General features: G+C 41.2%; 1 protein-coding gene across 3 annotated transcripts in view; it reads left to right on the forward strand.

The window, feature by feature from the left end:
• Positions 1 to 12441: 12441 nt before the first annotated feature.
• LOC100877383 (uncharacterized) overlaps positions 12442 to 19031 on the forward strand; it is a 361812-nt gene continuing 355222 nt past the window's right edge. Inside the window, exons 1-2 of one of the 3 annotated variants that reach the window (XM_076534898.1) lie at positions 12442 to 13191; positions 13516 to 13850. The gene's annotated coding sequence lies outside the window, so the exon portion shown is untranslated. The remainder of the gene's footprint in view (positions 13192 to 13515; positions 13851 to 19031) is intronic. The other 2 variants (XM_076534904.1, XM_012297573.2) reach the window with 2 other exon arrangements.

The raw sequence follows: 19031 nt of genomic DNA on the forward strand, positions 1-19031 counted from the left end.
TGTCACCGCAACGATAGGATACGAAAGTAAAATGGGATCGTTCGTGGTCAGACTTCCGAGTCACTGGGAAACAATCGATTATAATCTACTTATACGTCGTACACTGTACAAGTAGCCATGTTTAGTATGGCGCATGGTGTTATAGATTTTTAACACGGTAGTAGCAAAGAGTAATACTTTGTGTAATACGAAACGCTGTAGCGCATTCTAAAATTCTAGAATTATACTACAATCTCGAAATTAGACGTGTCGAGTGTATTAAAATGTCGCTTTTTACCCGTACCAGTGGGGTGCTAGTAATTTCTTCAGCGCTGTTCCGTGCGACAGTTGCGTCGAGAAAACGCGAGGAAAAAGAAAGAGGTACGGAGTTACGTTTCACCCTGGACTTGCTTAGTGGATTCATCAGTGTGGATACCTCTGCATATCTGAATAAATAGGTGAAGACTTGTGAAAAAGTACATTCCTCGGGTGATTCATTTGTCTCATGAGGATGATATAGGAGGCTTGTAAATTCCGTTCCTTCATTTGTCTCAAATATTTTAAATTATTCGGACAAATTTCTTCCATTTTATGAAGTTCTAAAGAAATTAGTATAAAATTTAGTGGGACTTCACAGGGTCACTTATCAAACTTAGAAAGTTTGTACTTCGTTTTCCATCTTGATATTTCTAGATATCGATATATGTAGATCTTGATATTCTCAGATCTCAATATTCCTGGATATCGATGTGCTTTTCGTTATATCTACATTGTGATATTTCTAGACTTCGATGTTCTTAGATATCGACATGATTAGATTTCGATATCTCTAGATCCCAACATCTTTAGATACCAACATTCCTAGACGTCGATATCTTCAGATTTCGATATCCCTAGATTCCGAAATTCCTAGATCCCCAAATAACCCTAGATCCCCAAATATACCTAGATCCCGAAATCTCTAAACATCCTAATATCCCTAGACATCAGTCAATAATTTTGATACAGATCAATGAATTGAAAAAGGTGAACTAGTATTTCCGTGTTTCCGTATTAACGTATTTTCGAACAAAAGCGAAGAAAGTTCTTTTCGGTGGTGGCGCGAACGAACTGGCACGTCTGTCGTTTCCATTCGTTTCATGGATCCCCTGGGAGCGAAACACAATACTCGAGAAGGAGGAAACAGTGGAAGGACCGTGGAAGGGGAGAAGAGGAGAAGGAAAGAGAAGCGGGAACAAGAAGGGAAATTGTGTAATTTATTCAGCTGAGCAAGGGGCTACACCCGCAATTCAGTGTGTATGCGTAGGTGAATCGGCTGATGTAAGAGAAGGGTGGCGCCAACGTTTATATCGTGAATACAACTTTGCGTGCTTTCGAAAATTGCATCAAGACTTGCGGCGAAGCAACAGAACCAAATGCAATAGCGGCTCGCAACCTCGATAGTTTACACTGCACAGGAAAACCGGGAGCTTTTTCAATCTTTACGCGGACGGTACACTTTCTCGGCCACTTACATAATTGGATTTCTATTGAATTATCGTTATTTTTATCCTTACATCAAATATTGTACTTACTGTTACCAAATACCAATATCGCGCGATCCATTTATTTTATACGATTGATCCACTTCCCACGCTCTCGAACGACAAACCGAGGTAGCAGCGATCAAAATTTCATTTCAGACTTTTTTCGAATCTCGCGAGATCTTAAAATTGCTTTACGAACTCGTTTCGAAGTTAACCTATCGTACATAAAAATAAGTTGCACGTAGTACAAGGAAAGTTTGAAACTCCAACGTCAGAGCGCTAATTAATCATACGATCGTTCGATAAACGGTATTAGTTGGTTAATTAAAAAACAATCGACTCAAGCGATTTGTACTTGCAACCTGGTTTCGACAACAGCCAACTCTGTAAAGCATGATCATTGTTTTTTGAGCATTCTGTAGTTTGTTGCAGTCTGAGTTTGCCATACAATACAGAAGTTTGTCGTCTTTAATCTACGATAGTCGGAGCGTGTTGCTGTTCTTTGTTATCAACGCGTCGTACCGGTGCAAACGATATCCGCTTAAGAATTGAGTTACGAGACCGCAAGTAGCGAGACGAGTACCACTTCTGAAACGGAGTACTCGGGGATCTCCTGTGTGTGTCTCTGTCGTTCCTTCCTTCTTTTTTCCTTTCTTCGTGCTCTTTCTCCCGACGTGGCGAGCAGTCGATCGGTCGGTCGGTCGGTCACTGAACCGCGCGCGCCGCCTTGTAACTCCATGCCATGCCATTCCATCCCATCCTGCCACGATCGAGCGAGTACCGTTACAATCTTGTCCCAGTCTACCTGGAAACTAATTCGACGACGTCGGCCCTAAGCGGACTCGTCGGCTCCGTTCTAGACACCCGCGAACGCCAACGTGTCTTTTATCAGTACTCAGCATCACCTTCTTAGATTATGTTCTACCTTCTATTTTTTATATGTTATTTTTACTATTTCTTCTTACTATATTACATCAAATTTGGTATTTTTCGATTGGGTACAAGAGCTGTTCAATTATATTGTTCGGTACTGAAGGGCACATCGTTAGTTCGTCATCGTATGTCAACATGTATACGTACATATACGTACTATATGTGTATGTGCATGTGTGTGTATATATATATTTATATGTGTATGTCTATGTATATGTCTGTATCTATGTCTATGTCTATGTCTATGTCTATGTCTATGTCTATGTCTATGTCTATGTCTATGTTTATGTCTATGTCCATGTCTATGTATATGCATGTGTACATATACATATACATGTATATGTATAATACATGTCTATGTCTGTCTCTATGTTTATACCTATGTCTATGTCTATGTCTGTCTCTTTGTTTATACCTATGTCTATGTCTATGTCCATGTCATCATCACATTGGATTTCCCATCCCGAACTAGGTATCACGAAAACGCGATTGTCTGGAAAAGTATCTGAACTGAAATGTGTTACAGTAATCAGTGCTCCCGATTCCAGAATTAAATTCCGTTCGTAGCCGTTGAGTTCGTAATTATGCGTCGAAAGTTCCGCGTAAACTTTCTTACTCACATCCTTCTCTCTCTTTTTGTTTCCCCTCGGTCAACTTCTTATTAACTGGCCTGGTTAGTTTAGTCTTACTTGCAACGGATACAAAGTTTGCCTGTTCTAACGAGGAAACCTCTTGAAAATTCTAATCTTGAGAAAATTGCGAAACCAACATGGGTCGTTTTGATTTTTCTTATTTCCAAACAGTGCGTTGTAAAATGATACTGTTGCGACCGAAACAATTTGTTTCGTTGAAAGTTCGGACAGTACCGCAGTAAAATTAACCGAGCGTTTGTCGAAAGGTTAATTATTAATTAAATAAAACGATTCGATTGTTGCGATAAGTTATATTACGTCTGTTACAATCTGTTAATGATTTACCATAATTATAACCACAAATAGAACCGATAATACTGCTGATTAACTTTGTGGCAGCATGCCACCGGGGGGACCATTTAGGATACTAACTTTCTCGCAAGTTCTGGTTGCACTGTTCGAACAGATATACCCTTTAAGTTTGCTCTATCTGTCCGACTGACGAGCAACTTTCCTCTTTCTCGGCGTAAACCGCAATAATCCTTTCACTGCAGGCGACACACATACAGGGTTCTTACGAGAAGCGTAACATTTGGAATCAACGATTCATCAAATTCGCACCTGTTTCGCACCCAATTCGTACTTGTCATTACCTCATACTTAGCCAAAAAGAATGATACAGGAAAAATTGTACAATTAAAATTGTTCATAATCTGCAAATGAATTGTATCAATTAGTGTTAAACACAGCAGACCTGTCGGACGATACACGACATCCGATATGGTACCGTAGCACCTAACCTACCTTAACCCAACCAAATTCGTACTTGCTTCACACTTAATCCAACCAAATTACCCCACAATGACTTAACTCATTGCTTCATACTTAACCCGACAAAAAAATTGTCCACAATTTTCAAACGAATTGTATCAATTAGGATTAAACACCGCAGATCCGTCGAACGATACACGAATCCGATACGGTACCTTCGCATCGGAAGAACGCTATCAGTCAGAAAGTCGGGACGAATAATTGATCGTACAGGAATTGATGTCGTAAATTGATATAGAACGATCGTCGTCGAATGGTATCGCAGGGACGTGAAGGGATGAAAAATGAAAAAGATAGTCGAAGAAGGGACGAGGAGGATGGTAGGGGATGGACATCGTTGGAGGTGGTAGCGATGGTGGTGGTGGTGGTGATGGCGGTGGTGTGGGCGTCGGCAGAGCAAGGGGTGGAAAATGGGCTACGGAGGGTTGTACGAGGCAAGTACGAAGAGGGGGATGGACGCGGCTACCATGGCAACCATGGCTGGGTTTCAGGGCCCCGGCCGATGCTTTGGGTAATGTTCCGCACCTTGGAATGGATTTCTCTCGCTTCGCTAGCAAATGGGGTTAGTCAGTGCTAAGCACACGCTTGTTCTTCACCTTTTCTTCTTTCCCTGTCTTATCTCGTTTCTTTTTTTCAGCGGCGCTCCGCTTTTAATTTTCGCGCGTAAAATCCTCCATTACGATTACGCGACGTCGGTTTCGGATTTATTGCACACGCGTAAATAACGAGAGGAACGCGCGAAATTGCTTTTGTCCTCGATAAAATACAGTCACGCGTTTCTCAGGAAGGAAAGAGTGATTTACCGCGGCGTTGATTAGAGAACTGTTCGTATCTCGCATTCTTCGGGAAAGATGGCGCGCTTTATGTTGGCATACTTAACAGTGGTAAGGTCAAGATTACGCGTCGAAACTTATCGATCGATTTCTAGCGACAGTATCGTTAAGAGACCTTTCATTCGATTACGGAAATCGACTCGGATGTACCTTTCGACAGTTTCTTGCCGAACGAGGAAAAACCCTGCACGAAGCTCTGTTTATTTTCATGAAAGTTTCAAACGATCGATGTTTGCGTACTGTCGCTGCCGTTAAGCTTCTTACAAACCTGAAGAAATGTGTATTCCTGTAATTGTACAAACGGGTGGTTTTTAAAATGACGATGGTTTTACACAATTTGTAACTTTACATCCCTGTTATTTTATTATGGTAGATTTTCTTTGGCTTCGGTTGCTTAAGATTTCTATTATCTTTTTTACGTTGTTTTTAAATTGTGAGTTGGTACCTATGTCTACGTCAATATACTTCCTGTTGTAGTTAATTGTACGTTCGACTGTAAGTGGAGCGCGACAGGTTTCATATTTTAGATCATTTTGTTCCGTCGGAGCTACAGTAGACTCTCGTTATATTGCCGATAATCTAGCACACAGTAAATACACCTACGATAAATAACATTATAAAAATAACAAACGTGTGTCGAATAAAACGTTTTAAAATTGAAAATCCTGAAAATTCCAAAGTTGTAAAACAAAATGACTCGTTCCATTAATTCGCTGTTATCAGCAGAAGCACTTGAGCCATTCATTCGCTTTAACGATCTTGACCATGCTACCGATAATTCCTAACATTTCAATATTTTCGATATTTATCGAGAACATTATCGATAACAGAATTTTACGATTATTGGGTCAATCTTCTTACGAAAGGTTTGAATGATAAAAATTGGAAGCAGAAATTACTTTCGTTGGCGAAATGGTTTTATAAGGTTTCGCTGTTTCCACGGTTCATTAAATGTGTATCGTGAATAATAATGATAATAAGACGTTTAAGTATAGGTCATTGAGACAGTTCTCGAGGAGAGCCGCGTTGTTAATTTCACGCAGAGAATTGCGTCGGCACGTTGCAACGGCATAACGAAATCAGCCCGCGGTGTACTGTGGCTGATATACCGACGTAGTCATGTACTTGATGGGCTTTCCGCTAACGAGAGTTAATTGCAGCATAAATATGCCGGTTATGAACGGGTGAAATGATTACGATAAACTAGAGAGCTGTAACCGGAGCGTTAGAACGAAGGAAACACTCGTAAAATCACGAAGGGGAGGCAAATAATGAAAACCGATAAGCCGCATCGGTACGTTTCGAAAATCTATGTATAAGGCAGTAAAACGATTTATTTGTTTCCTATCGAGTTTACGCGATCGTTTGTTATTCCTCTGTTGTCGCTATTCGACACCCCCAATATGTACAGTACAGATATCGATGATGCAGTATCATTCTTTTCTTTTTCAATTCCGCGAATCGAACTTGTAAATCTAAACATTTCTTTCTGCGGACGCGCACCCGAAACCGGAGATTTCGATCGGAAGCTAAACATTTGCCTGCGTCCAATTATCAATATCCAGACGTGTTTGCACATCCATAAAGCATTATTGAAAAAAAAAAAAAAAATTGAATTCAAATCGCATCCAGCCAGTTGCGTTTTACCGTTCAATTTCATTTCTGCGTCAAATACGTGTATTCGAAGCATCGCGTTCTGCGATGTTCGATATTCAATACGTGTCAACACTACTTTTAATCGAAGCTGGAATTATTGAAGCGAGAACGGGTGGAAAACAGACAGGCGAAGCACGGGGGAATACGAACGGCGGAAAACAGAGAGGAACAACGCGGTATAATCTATATTTTCTATTTCGATAAAGTCATGGACGTGCACGTGGTTCAAGGCCACGTGTGCCGACCTCCACGGCTCGATCTGACCTCCTGTACGGATTGCAGTCGCGATCGGAGTGTCAGCTTTAGACGTGACTTGACCTGCCTTGACCAACGCTCGCTCCTAGTTGACGACGTGCTGCAATCTCCTCTTCCTTTCCCTTCGCTTCATGGTTTCGCCATGTCGTTACGGTGCAACACCTTCCGCTTGAAATACTACGCCTGGATCTTCCGCGCTTCACATCTTCTGTGGTTACCTGCTCGAAAGTTGACTGACACTTACCTGTATGCTTGTTAATACTCTTTTTTGGATATTAACACCATGCTATGAGTAATAGATACTTTCGTCGAGGACTCATTTTTTTTTATACATTTAGTACATATAGCATTTTTATAACACGTTAGTGGTACAAGGTTTCTATTTGGATTTAGGAATTTACAGGTACAGTGAAATAAGTAGGTACATTGAAATTATGGGATCGTAAAGATCCAGTAATTCAGAGGTAAGTATATGGACATACATGTGCATAGATTAGATATACTGATACATGTATAGATATCAGAATGTGTGGATATTGAGATATAGCACTATTTTGGGATATATGAATTCTAAAGAATTTTGGGTCCTGTGAAATTAAGACATAAGAAGTTTGGGTGTACAGAATGACTTGCAGATGCAGTGTTTAGAGGTAATTTAGAGGTATAAAAATACGGCAATACAGAGATTTAATTCAACTAAATATTTCATGAAAACTTTGTACACGAACTGTTAACACAATTTAACTATGGTTTATAACACGTTTTAAACAGGACTTTTAATGTGAAATTTAAAAAGCTTTATATACTCTATATATGTATATACTCTATGTTGCTGTATTCTGGAAAGCTGTCATTTTTCAACCCCTTCCAATAATTCTTCATCAAAAGACAGCCACCCGGGCAGATCACAATGTCTTGATTTTCTGTTGGAATTCCTCTCTTTCTTACATAAGCCTATAAATCTACAGTCACATACATGATCATGTGTTGCATTTGTCACACATTATATTCGCCATTCGATGTGTTTTATTTTACACATCGTCATTATATGTACATCGTACCCAGCATTATATCGTCAAACGTCCATGCACACACACGATCGCAAAACTTCCATTGACCGTAAAAACAGCTCTAATATCTCCTTCCTGTACATCACCTTCGTTGGTAGATAAGGCCAAGCATGTCCCACTCGGAAAGAGCGGTCGTCAATTAGAGTTAATTACGGTGTTCGACGACGCAATAACGCGAACTGCGCATAGAGCAAGGTGCGAAGGAAAAGAAGAAGAAAGAGCGAGCGGAATGTAGGTCACGACCCACATCGAGTCTTTCGCAATACACGAAAGTGCCCCAAAGCGTTTCGAAAGCCCACGGATCGGTCGTTTTATCCGCGGCTCCGTAATCGGCGGTGTTCCTGAACGGGACCGATCAAAAGCGGAAACACGTGTCTCTTCGGAGTTTTTCGAACGAGGTCGAAGGAAATTTCTGCCGACAGCCTTGAAAGTGCACTTGATTCGCGAGCGCGTGCCTCGTAAGCGCAAGGTAACACGCGAGGAAGCTCTCGTCATCTACGTGCTCGGGGACAGTTCCGTCATCGCGTCGGTCGATCGCTCTTTCGATCTCTCGACGTCAGCTACGCACATGCACGCGTAGCCGACAACGCGTGCGACGCTAGCCGTGCATCGGACGATTGCGACGTTGCCCTACGTGCAGCGGGTGCATCGCTGCAACGTGCGCGATGTTGCCAAGTCATCGGTTCACACCGGCATGGCATTCCCATACAACCGAGCGCGCGCTTTTAGCCTCAAACTTTCCGATCGACGAACCGTTTGACCCAACTACGATTTTTCTCTCTCGCCCAAATTGCCTACCTTCTAAATCCTTTAGAACCGTTGTTTTATAAAAACCTGCAAGTTCGAAAATTTTCTAAATACTTCGATTTAATTTGTTGAAATTCATTAAAGAGCCAGAATCTAAAATGTATTAGTTTCGTTTAGGTTGAACATATGTCGAGGTAGCAGATGTAATGTTTTTTAAAGTTTTCGTTGTGCGCGAGTCTGGCATGTGGAAAACTTGTTATTGGATTATATGGAAACAAAGTGGAACTATTTGGCGCTTGGTGTTTGTGAAATTTTTCGATTTTTTATGAAATTTTCGTTCTACAGAATATTGATTTTTGTAGAAACCATCAAAATTTTTCATGATCAGACATCAGAAAAAATTTCGTAAAAAATTGTGTACAAAAAATAGTTGTTTCTTTGCATGAAAATTAGTTTCTATCTTTCTTCTTTTCATTCGAAGTATCAAAGGTCTTAAAACTCCTTAGCAACGATAATGTGAAAAATATTCATACAAATGACTGTATTTGCAATGCACGTCTGCTGAAAATATGTTATCTTTTTGTCCTTGACTGTAGGTGTATCATTTACGTGTTCCTTCTCTGTCGCTCTTTTAATCAATCCCAATTCAGTCTCACTTGACAGACGGTTTGATTTTCAGAAGTACCGCCGGTTGGAAATTATTATGCTTGCAGACTTATCGAACATCTGACGCGCGAAGATGATCAGATAATAAGGTTCTTGGTTCTCAGCGAATTCCCGCCGATACCTTATCGCGAATTACGGACATGGGACTGTTTGTTTACTTTTTAAGTGAATGCCACGACATTGAAAAAGTTATCCGATTATTTTCAGTGAGGTCGAGCTTTGGTTAATGTCGAACTTCCGATGATTTTATACCGTTACAAACTTATGATCAAACTTTACTGAGATTCTATATACTGCATTTGTATATCGAAAGATATCTATGTACTTGTAATATTATGATACTATGGTATAATACTAATATGATACTATAATACTAGATCTTTGTACTAGATCTTTGTCACATTGCTGTTATACTAGATCTCCTAATTTATGTATCTCCATGTTTCTGTATGCATATGTCTTTTCACTCTTTGTATCCGGTACCTATATCTACAAATCACTATGTTCCAAAGTCCATAGATCTTCAATCCTCTATTCTCAAATTCATATATTCATATATTTCCCAATTCTGATGTAAAAAACTCTACATTTCAAAATACCTAGATACTAAAAATCCCTAGTTCTCCTACTATTATATGCCTAAATCCCTAGATTTCTAGATCCAAAAATTCCGAGATCCCCAAATTCACAAAATCCCCAAAATCCCGAAATTCCTCAAATCCCCAAATTCCGCACATGCCCGAATTCCCAAATCCCCATATCCCTAAATCCCCAAATCCCCAAATTCCCCACATGCCCGAATTCCCAAATCCCCATATCCCTAAATTCCCAAATTCCCCACATCCCCGAATTCCCAAATCCCCATATCCCTAAATCCCCAAATCCCCAAATTCCCCAAATTCCCCACATCCCCGAATTCCCAAATCCCCAAATCCCCAAATTCCCCACATGCCCGAATTCCCAAATCCCCATATCCCTAAATCCCCAAATTCCCCACATCCCCGAATTCCCAAATCCCCATATCCCTAAATCCCCAAATCCCCGAATTCCCAAGTCCCCATATCCCTATATTCCCAAATTCCCCAAATTCCCCACATCCCCGAATTCCCAAATCCCTTTATCCCTAAATCCCCAAATTCCCAAATTCCCCAAATTCCCAAATTCCCAAATCCCCAAATCCCAAAATCTCTAGACCCCAAAATCCCTAGATCTCAAAATCCAAATATCCAAAAATCCCTAAATCCCAAAATACCTCCAAATCTCCATAATTGGTAGATATAAAAGTTGTTAAAACGTATTGCAGTGTCTTCATTAATCCGGTTACCTGAAGCAATGAATTAAAAGCAAAGTTATTAATTCACGGAATAGAATTTATACCGCTTCTCCCTTAGATTACGGACGGACCCGTAATCGTTTCGCTTTAACGAAATGATTCATCTTTAAACGGCGATGTAAGTGAAACGAACATGCTGTCCGCACTTCTGCCGGTGCTTTTCACGGAAAATTTACATTTTGGATAAGTGCCAGTTCATTCGCGTCTCCTTAGACGAGCGTCCCTCAAAATTGACCGTGTCGTTTTTCTGTTATGATCGAAGATGACACAGGAACGACGCGCTAGCATTGTGATTAATGTCGACCAGTGTATCGGTAGCTTTGTTTACAAACGCGATGTCGACAACTTGTTGGACATTGACGTTAGTCGACGCGTTGGTACATACACGGGAGACTCACTGAACATTGTTGGTAAGTCGACGGGATTTCGCGTGTGTACACCGTCGCGTCGTACTTTAGATATTGTTGACAAAAAAATGCTACGCGTACACGAGACTGTAGTTCACCGAACTCGTCACGCGAATACAAATTACTGCCAAGTAACGATGAAAGGCGCGTGTTCGTTCAATTAATGTTATTACGCGTAAATCGCATCAATTTCGAAGAACCGGTTACTCGTAGGTAACAATTAATGAAACGATGAGGAACTAGCGAAACGTTTCACTGTAAAATATTTCAATTAATGGAACGTGGAGATTTGATGAAACACTAAGAATATTTTATCGCGCCTTAAGTGCTCGCATAGGGAAAGATGTGACACGCTGTTATAAACTTCGTGTCAGCTTTTTTCGAGGGAGGAACTTCTGACGATATTACACGAGAAATCAACGCTATACATCTTCTGGATAGTTTCCAGAGACAAGCAGGAGCCACGGCAAAGAAATGATCTCTTTTTTTGGAATCGCTCCAATGTTTCTCGATTTGATATTTCTCAGGTTTTTCCACTGTTCGTAACATAGGCGAACACGATTACCTTATGTTGCTTCATAACGTATCGAGAAAGTTGTATCAGAGATATTGGCAGACACGTATCAATGCCACGATAACGATTAACAATTATTAGAAATGCGAGGTTTTATTATGGTCATGTGTCTTATTAAGATTTTAAAAAATGAAGCTTTTATATAACCCATAGAGATATAATGTCGGGCGATTATAATTTAAAAGTGACACGACGTAAAAAATACGAGTTATCGCTATGAGAATATCACAGAGCGCCTCATGAAACATAAATAGGTAAGGTTGACAGAAATGTAAAGATGGAAAAACGAATACGTGGTAAGTCTTACAAGATTCGATGTAAATTTAAAAAGAGAAGCAGCATCGTTCGATTAAACGGTATATCGATAACGCAATTTTTAACTCGCGTATTCGATTTAACCGACGGAAGCGTTAACAGATTGAAAACGCCACGGGTCCACATAAATTCTGATCTCGACGACGCGCGCACGCCACAGATCCACGTCACGCTCAATCAACATTAACATTAATATCATTTTCACTTATTTCATTATACCCATCGAATACCCCCAAAACGTCACTCCAGCGTGATCGCGTTAAATTCATTCGTACCGTTTCGTATCTATCGGTATTCTAGTGAGCAGTATTATGGTGGCGCACGCGGTCGCTCACGAATTCGGAGTAACGAGTAAATTCCGATAAGTTACCGGTGTGTCGGAAACTTCGGGCGGGACGTGCGCGCGGGGCGGCAGGGGCGGGAGGGGAGAAACGGTGAGGCACGACGGCTCGCTTGTTCGAGAGGGGAAAGAGCGGGAACGCGAGACCGAGAGCCGCGAGGACTAAAGAGGAGAGCGCGGCGAGGAAGGTTGCGCTGTGAGTTCGAGAGAGGGAAGAGCAAGAGGCAAGAGGGTGGCGGTTGTGAAGCGGCAGGCTAGGGATGGTTGACGGGAGGGCAGGGGCAGGGGAATGGTCGGGGGAGGGGGAGGGAAGGAGCACGCTATCGGCGAGCGCCTCGGTTCGGCCGAGTCGGCCGACGTCGGCCTCGATCAGCCGCTCGGCGCTCAGTTCGAGTCGGACCTCCGTTGTAGTCGGATCGTGTCGTTCTGCCGCGCTGTCTCTTTCTCTTTCTCTCTTTCTCCTTCTCTCTTTCTCTCATTCCCTCCCGTGGGCACGCGCGCGCGGGCGCCAGTGTGGTGTTGTTATATGTGTGTGTCTCCCCCGTTCTCCCTCTGTGTGTCGTTCCCCCCTTCACCCGCAACGACAACGAGTTCCGCCCAAGTGAAAAAGAGTCGAGCTTTCCTGCAAACAAGACGCGTCCTCGACGGCAGTTGTTTGTTTTCTGGTTTCGCGGTGTCGCGGCTGACACAAACAGCGAAGTCAAAAGCGAGAAGGGAATCGTGCGCGCGCGCGTGTAGAGAGGAGAAGACAAACGCGAGCGAGCGAGGCCCGCGTGTGTCTCGTCATCGTCGTCGGTCGTCGGTGCGAAGAGTTTCAGTCAACGGAAGGAGAAGTAGGTTAGCACACGGTGGCTTTCGCGTACCGCGGTAAAATATAACACGGCTCTCTCGACGACAACTACTTCGCCGTGCACCTTTTAGCCGGAGTCCGCGAGTGTGTACCATCATCCTGATGTGGTGACGGTGACGTTCAACCGACGCGCACTTCTTTTACGTAACAAAAGCGCGCGCGTGCGCTCTCCTACGTAATCCGTCTTGATTTCTGTCCTTCTTGTTTGTCGGTTACAAGTGGAGAGAATCTTCGATCATCGATGGTATACGCGGCTACTCGTTCTCGTGCGTGTTCGTGTCCCGTTGGATCGGTCGTTCGGTCATTTTCGTTTCGTTTCGTTTAAAACCAGTGCCTCTGTGGATTTCGCGTCGTATTCGTTCGCCGTACTTCGTGCGCGATACGCGTCGATCTCTCGGAGTGTGCTTCGATTTTTCGCGCTTTCGTCAATGTTCGTGTCGATACCGAAACGATCCGATTCGTCGCGAGATTTCGTCCAAGTTCACCGAACGAAGCGCGCGTCTGTCCCGCGATCGTCACGGTTCGCGTTCAAATGTGAGCCGAAAAGTAAACCGTTCGTGATTTTCAGTAAGGAGATTCCGTCGCCCGGATACATAACCGTGGGCTACGAACGTCGGAAATCGTCGACCAGTGCATCGTGTACTCTTCGTTGATGCAACTTCCTATTTGTGGTGTTTCTTTTCTCTTCGAGATAAGTGTTGATCGTTCAAACCTCCGAGTGGTGCAACTGTTTCAAGTGCAATATTTGATCAGTGATTTAAAAGAAAAGCCGATGATTATTCGGCTAATGAAAAAGTGAGAGTTTTATCAGTGCAGTACTACGCTATTCTCTTGTGGATTATTGGATATATTATACCCGCTGCGATCTGCCGTCGGAGCGCAACGTCGCCGCTCACCATTTATGTAAGTACTAAAATACTATTTTAAAAGTTACTTTCGTGATTGTGATCGATTCGAGAATCTCATTGTCGTCAATGTTGTCGATATCGCGAGTGAATTTTGTTTATCGTATTTGTTATACGTATCTTGCTCAACCGTTTTCTTGAAAGATTACTCTTTTTCTTTTTATTAGAATTTGTCGACGTGCAAAAATAAGGAAACTTTGAGTAATTGCGTCATCGGCGAAGTCGTACGTTTTGAACACGTTCGCCATATTTCGTACGAACTTCGAATAAAAAGCATCGACGTTTCGGAGGTTACGATTGAAACGTTCATCTTACGGTCGAGATCTCGATTTTGTTATCGATTGCATATCGAAACGTATCCTTTCCGGTCATTTTTCGCGGTACGACGCCATGATTTTTAGTTGGAAGATAATTTACCGATCAAGTTGAAAGTTAGTTCTTCATTTTATTTAATCGAATCAAGTTTGGCATTGTTGAAGTTGAATATTTGGCGGTTAGTGTAGAAATTCCACTTCAATGTCTTTTCTCTCGTAAATTGTGACCAGACGCTTCTAAGAATTTTCTCGAAACTTTTGACAGGTTATTTATTCGAATGCTTCTGTTTAATTTCTTTCTCGACTCCGTTTGGCTGATAACTTTTCGTTTTTGTCCCTCATATACGAATAATTAATTCTTTTTTTATTTTTAAAATAGAATTCAAAAGTGTGTTATCTCTCGAATGGCGGGAAAAATATAACTAAAATAATTACGTCATATCAGATAGGAAACTCTTCGAGTAGTTTCTAATCTACCAAACGCGAATGGAAGCTAGTGACAAATTCGAAGCTTTACAGATTCCCGCCATTCGGAGTGACAGTGACAGCGTTTCCATGCAAACGCAGTGTTACATTGTTGGTCGTTAACTTTTAAATAATGGGTGCTGTGTCAACCACGACCCACATTTAATCGACTTTTATTTTTTCCTATTTTTGAACGAAACCATCGCAGAAAAATATCTGAAAAATTAACTTAAAATGTAGTAAATGAATAAAATTTTAGTTGTTAGCAATTAAGTGTTTCAACAAAGTGAAGGAACGAGCGTAGAAAGTAGAAATTCGTTTCATAGTTTACGGATGGTGGAAGGTCTATTTATATTTCATAATCTGCAGAAGTGACGTTTAGCAAGAGAGGTTTTAATCTCACCGTGGGATACAAGTTGGACAAGGAAGGGGGAAAACGTCGATGCCTGTTCGACGATCTATTTAAAATTCTTCGCGCGGAAATGTTATCTTATCGGAGAAAAGAACGTTCCGCTGAGAAAGCGAAACTTGGAAAAGTCGTCGTAGCGTTTCAACCTCTTTTCTTCGTCATTGTTTACGGCTTATATCGTTCCTTTATCAAAGAATTCTTGTCGGCAAGTGCAATACCATCGATGTGTCGGTAGTAACGACAGGTTTCTTGGGAAATTGACCCTTTGTGCTTGTGTGTGCGATCGTACAGAGACATTTGTGTACAATACGTAGTGACATTTTAAATCTTAACATTTTATCGATCGATGACGCTATTTCGACTTTGAATTAAAATCTTCGTTTTTTCGATAAAATTTTTATAACTTACTCTTAATGTTTATTGCAGATAGGATTGTTTGTTGAGGTGTTGGTGTAATGACTAGTGTAGTGGACTAGTAATCTGAGGGGCTCAAGTTCGAAACCGTCGGGGGGGTTAATTTATATGCAGTTTTTCGTGTTTTTCTTATTTATGAGTAGCAAAGGTTGTTGTAGGTGTATGTCTGAAAATTTAATGGTAAATATATATGAATTGACCATGTTTAGTGTAGAAAGCGGCAATTAATCAGCTGATTAGATTTTCGATACGGTGACGTTATGACCTTTCAAGTCCCCTAAAGGAATAAATTGCAATCTTTACGAAATATCAGCAAGACGATAAATCAGCAAAAATACTCTCAAACACGACGTATATTCGAAAACGATTGATTCAAATTCATTGTCTCGAATGTATAATTAGTATTTTTTATACTTATCTGTATATCCAACACTATTATGTGGTAATCGAAGAGTAATCAATGCTTCGTACGTAATTTACTACTAACTGCAGCACCGTTTGCAGGAGCATTTGAATTACAAAGAAAAACGACGAACAATCGCGCGAGTACTTTTCCCCGGCACGAAAGTCGAATTCCAATGTGTTCCTCGACGCTTGGCGACTACCACAGTCTCGAAAGTCAATCGACGTCGATTAAAGAGCGACGCGGGCTTCATTAAAATTCAATTAAAAAGAAAGCATCGATCGCAATTTTAGCAATTTAACCGCTGGTCTAACGTGCGTCGTTAAAAAAAACCTACTTGCTCGATCGCATGAAAGCGACCGTGAAATAAAAAAAGAAAAAAGTAAGAGAGAATAGGAAGTTCGCACAATCCACTGTACAATAAAGTAGTTACGTAGTAAAAGTTCCTTTCATATTTAATTACACGTGGTGGAATTTCGCATCGCGTATCGCGGGACCCTTCAGTTTAATCTCGTTTCTATGCAAGCTTTTCAAACATCCTCGTTCTAGCTCCAACCCTATTCATCGGTGTACTCGCCCTGGTCTTATCATTTTACTCGCTTAACGTTTTAATGAACATTTTTCAATTTCAACGAGCTTTTCAATAACCGTACCGACGAACCGCGATTATATTCCCTGGGAAATAATATTCTCATCAAGTCGACGATTACGATTTCCTGAATTCGATAAAAAAAAAAGGAACGATATTGTTAACTTGTTCAAAAAAGTTCGTGTCATTGTGCATTTTACATTATCCACGGAATTTATTTGAATAATAATCTGAAGATTATTTCGATTTGTAAATTTACATTGAGTGTGAAAGTATCGGCGGAAGTCATAAAACAAAGTTAGTAAAATAATACAGTGGCTCTTGTTATATTGCCATTAATTGAGTACATATTTATATATCTTATAGAGCCGCGATGTATTGCGATATATAACGCAAGGGTGATATAACGCGAGAGTGATAGAAATACGTCGGTGATATAACGCGAGGGTGATACTAAAGCGTCGGTGATATAACGCGAGAGTGATATTAAAGCGTCGGTGATATAACGCGAGTGATCTAAATGTGTCGGTGATATAACGCGAGGTGATACTAAAGCGTCGGCGATATAACGCGGGTGATACTAAAGCGTCGGTAATATAACGCGAGGTGATACTAAAGCGTCGGCGATATAACGCGAGGGTGATACTAAAGCGTCGGCGATATAACGCGAGAGTGATATAAACGTGTTGGTGATATAATATATGGCTATATAACGCGTGGGTGATGTGAACGCATCGGTGATATAGCGCGTGGCAATATAACGCGTGGAAATGTAACATGTCAGTGATATAACGCGTGGCGTCATAACGCATCGGCAATATATCGCATGGGTGATATAACGCGTGGCAATATAACGCATCGGTAATATATCGCGAGAATGACAATGCGTGGCGATATAACGCATCGAAAATATATTTCGTGGGTGATATAACACGTGGTATAACACGTCGATGACACAAATGGCGATATAACGAGTAGTACTACAGTATCAATATACACCGCTATTGTACTTGAATATTCGTGCGAACGTAGCAATATTACGAAAGTCTACTGTATTTAAAGGAGCTAATAGCCCTAGTAAATTATGTATGAAACTAAAATTAGAAATCCGAAGACGGGTTAATTATGTCATAATTGTGTTTTTCTTCCTGAAACTTAATATCATTGTAGTTATATGGATAGAAGCTGGAACACTGACTAATTATTCCCAGATCGTAACCGTTTGCAAGCAAATTAATCGTGGAACGTCCCGTTAACCTCGTTACTTGTTCCTCCCGTTTTACCTTCTTCCTCTGTTCGTGTTCCAAGGATCTCTTTCGCGTGCAGATCGAGCGAGAAACGGGAGGCATAAAACGTTGTTACACAGTCGACGAAATGATCGAATTATCAACCGTATCGTTTCTTCGTTCGGAGGTCGTGCTTTCAGCAGTTATCGGTTTACGCGTACCACAGCGAGTCGAATGGCCTAATTCATCGTTTACTCTTTCCCGCGTCACACCATTTATTTATTGGTTGATCGCTTTGTATCCGTGGAAAACTATCTACTCGTCATTTTCAACGATATACAAGATCGGTAGACTCGTTTTTAATCGAGTTGGTTAATTTATGAAATTCAACGAGCGTCGTAAATCAAAGAAAACAAGAAAATCCAGCGTCGTGATCATAGTTCGTGTTATTAGTCTCGCCATTACGAACGTCATCAAAGATAGTTTCCAGTTGTTACGTCCCGCACAATTGCGGCCAGTTCCTTATCTGTTGCGTACACGCGTCGCGTTAACCTTGTATTTTTATCGAGCATTCTGTGATTAATTCTTGAATGAAAAGGAACTGCTAGGAGATGTTTGAACATAATGTTTTCAATGTCCTCGGCAAGCATAACTTTTCTGCATTAAATCATAATTTTATATCGCAAATGTCCAAATTCCCAAATCTTTTTCGAGTGTTCTAAATTTCTAAGTTTAAAGAGTTTTCTTTCTTACATCGCCACTTTTCTTAGCCAGTGTACTAACCATCTTCGAACAGCATATGACTGTATACATAACGTGTGGGCACGAACACAAAGTGCGACGACGACGTGTCGTCGAAGGTTGGTTTGAAAAGGCGAGTGCAGGTCCCATTCTCAACACCTGCCTCGTAGATTGTGAGGACATTTTTCTAGCGTCTGGAAAATCTCCCTGCTCTTCTCGGCTCTTTCGTTCACAAAAGGGAACCGGCTTCGTCGAATGTTCGCTGACCTTTGTAATCTTTTATTATCGTACACGTTTGTACAATGAAAACGGTTCCTAGACCGTATACGGTCCTCCGCGCACAACTCTCACAAAGAAAAAAATTGTGACCGAGATGGCAAACGTTAATGGCGTTCTCTTTTCGACGTTGAACTTTTCGTCGTTGAAAGCAAGCATTTGCTTTTCAGACGACTTTCGATGGCAGTCCGATTCGAAGCAACTAGGAATTTGGTCTTTTCCTTTGCGAACACGTTCAACCTATATACCTACTACTTTCTTTGATCTCCTTAGTACCTGTTATGTCGAACGTTTGACCTTATATTTCCGTGGTCATTCGTGTTTCTCATTAGCGAATGTTCT

Source organism: Megachile rotundata, chromosome 1, assembly GCF_050947335.1.
Source record: "Megachile rotundata isolate GNS110a chromosome 1, iyMegRotu1, whole genome shotgun sequence".
Taxonomy (NCBI): domain Eukaryota; kingdom Metazoa; phylum Arthropoda; class Insecta; order Hymenoptera; family Megachilidae; genus Megachile; species Megachile rotundata.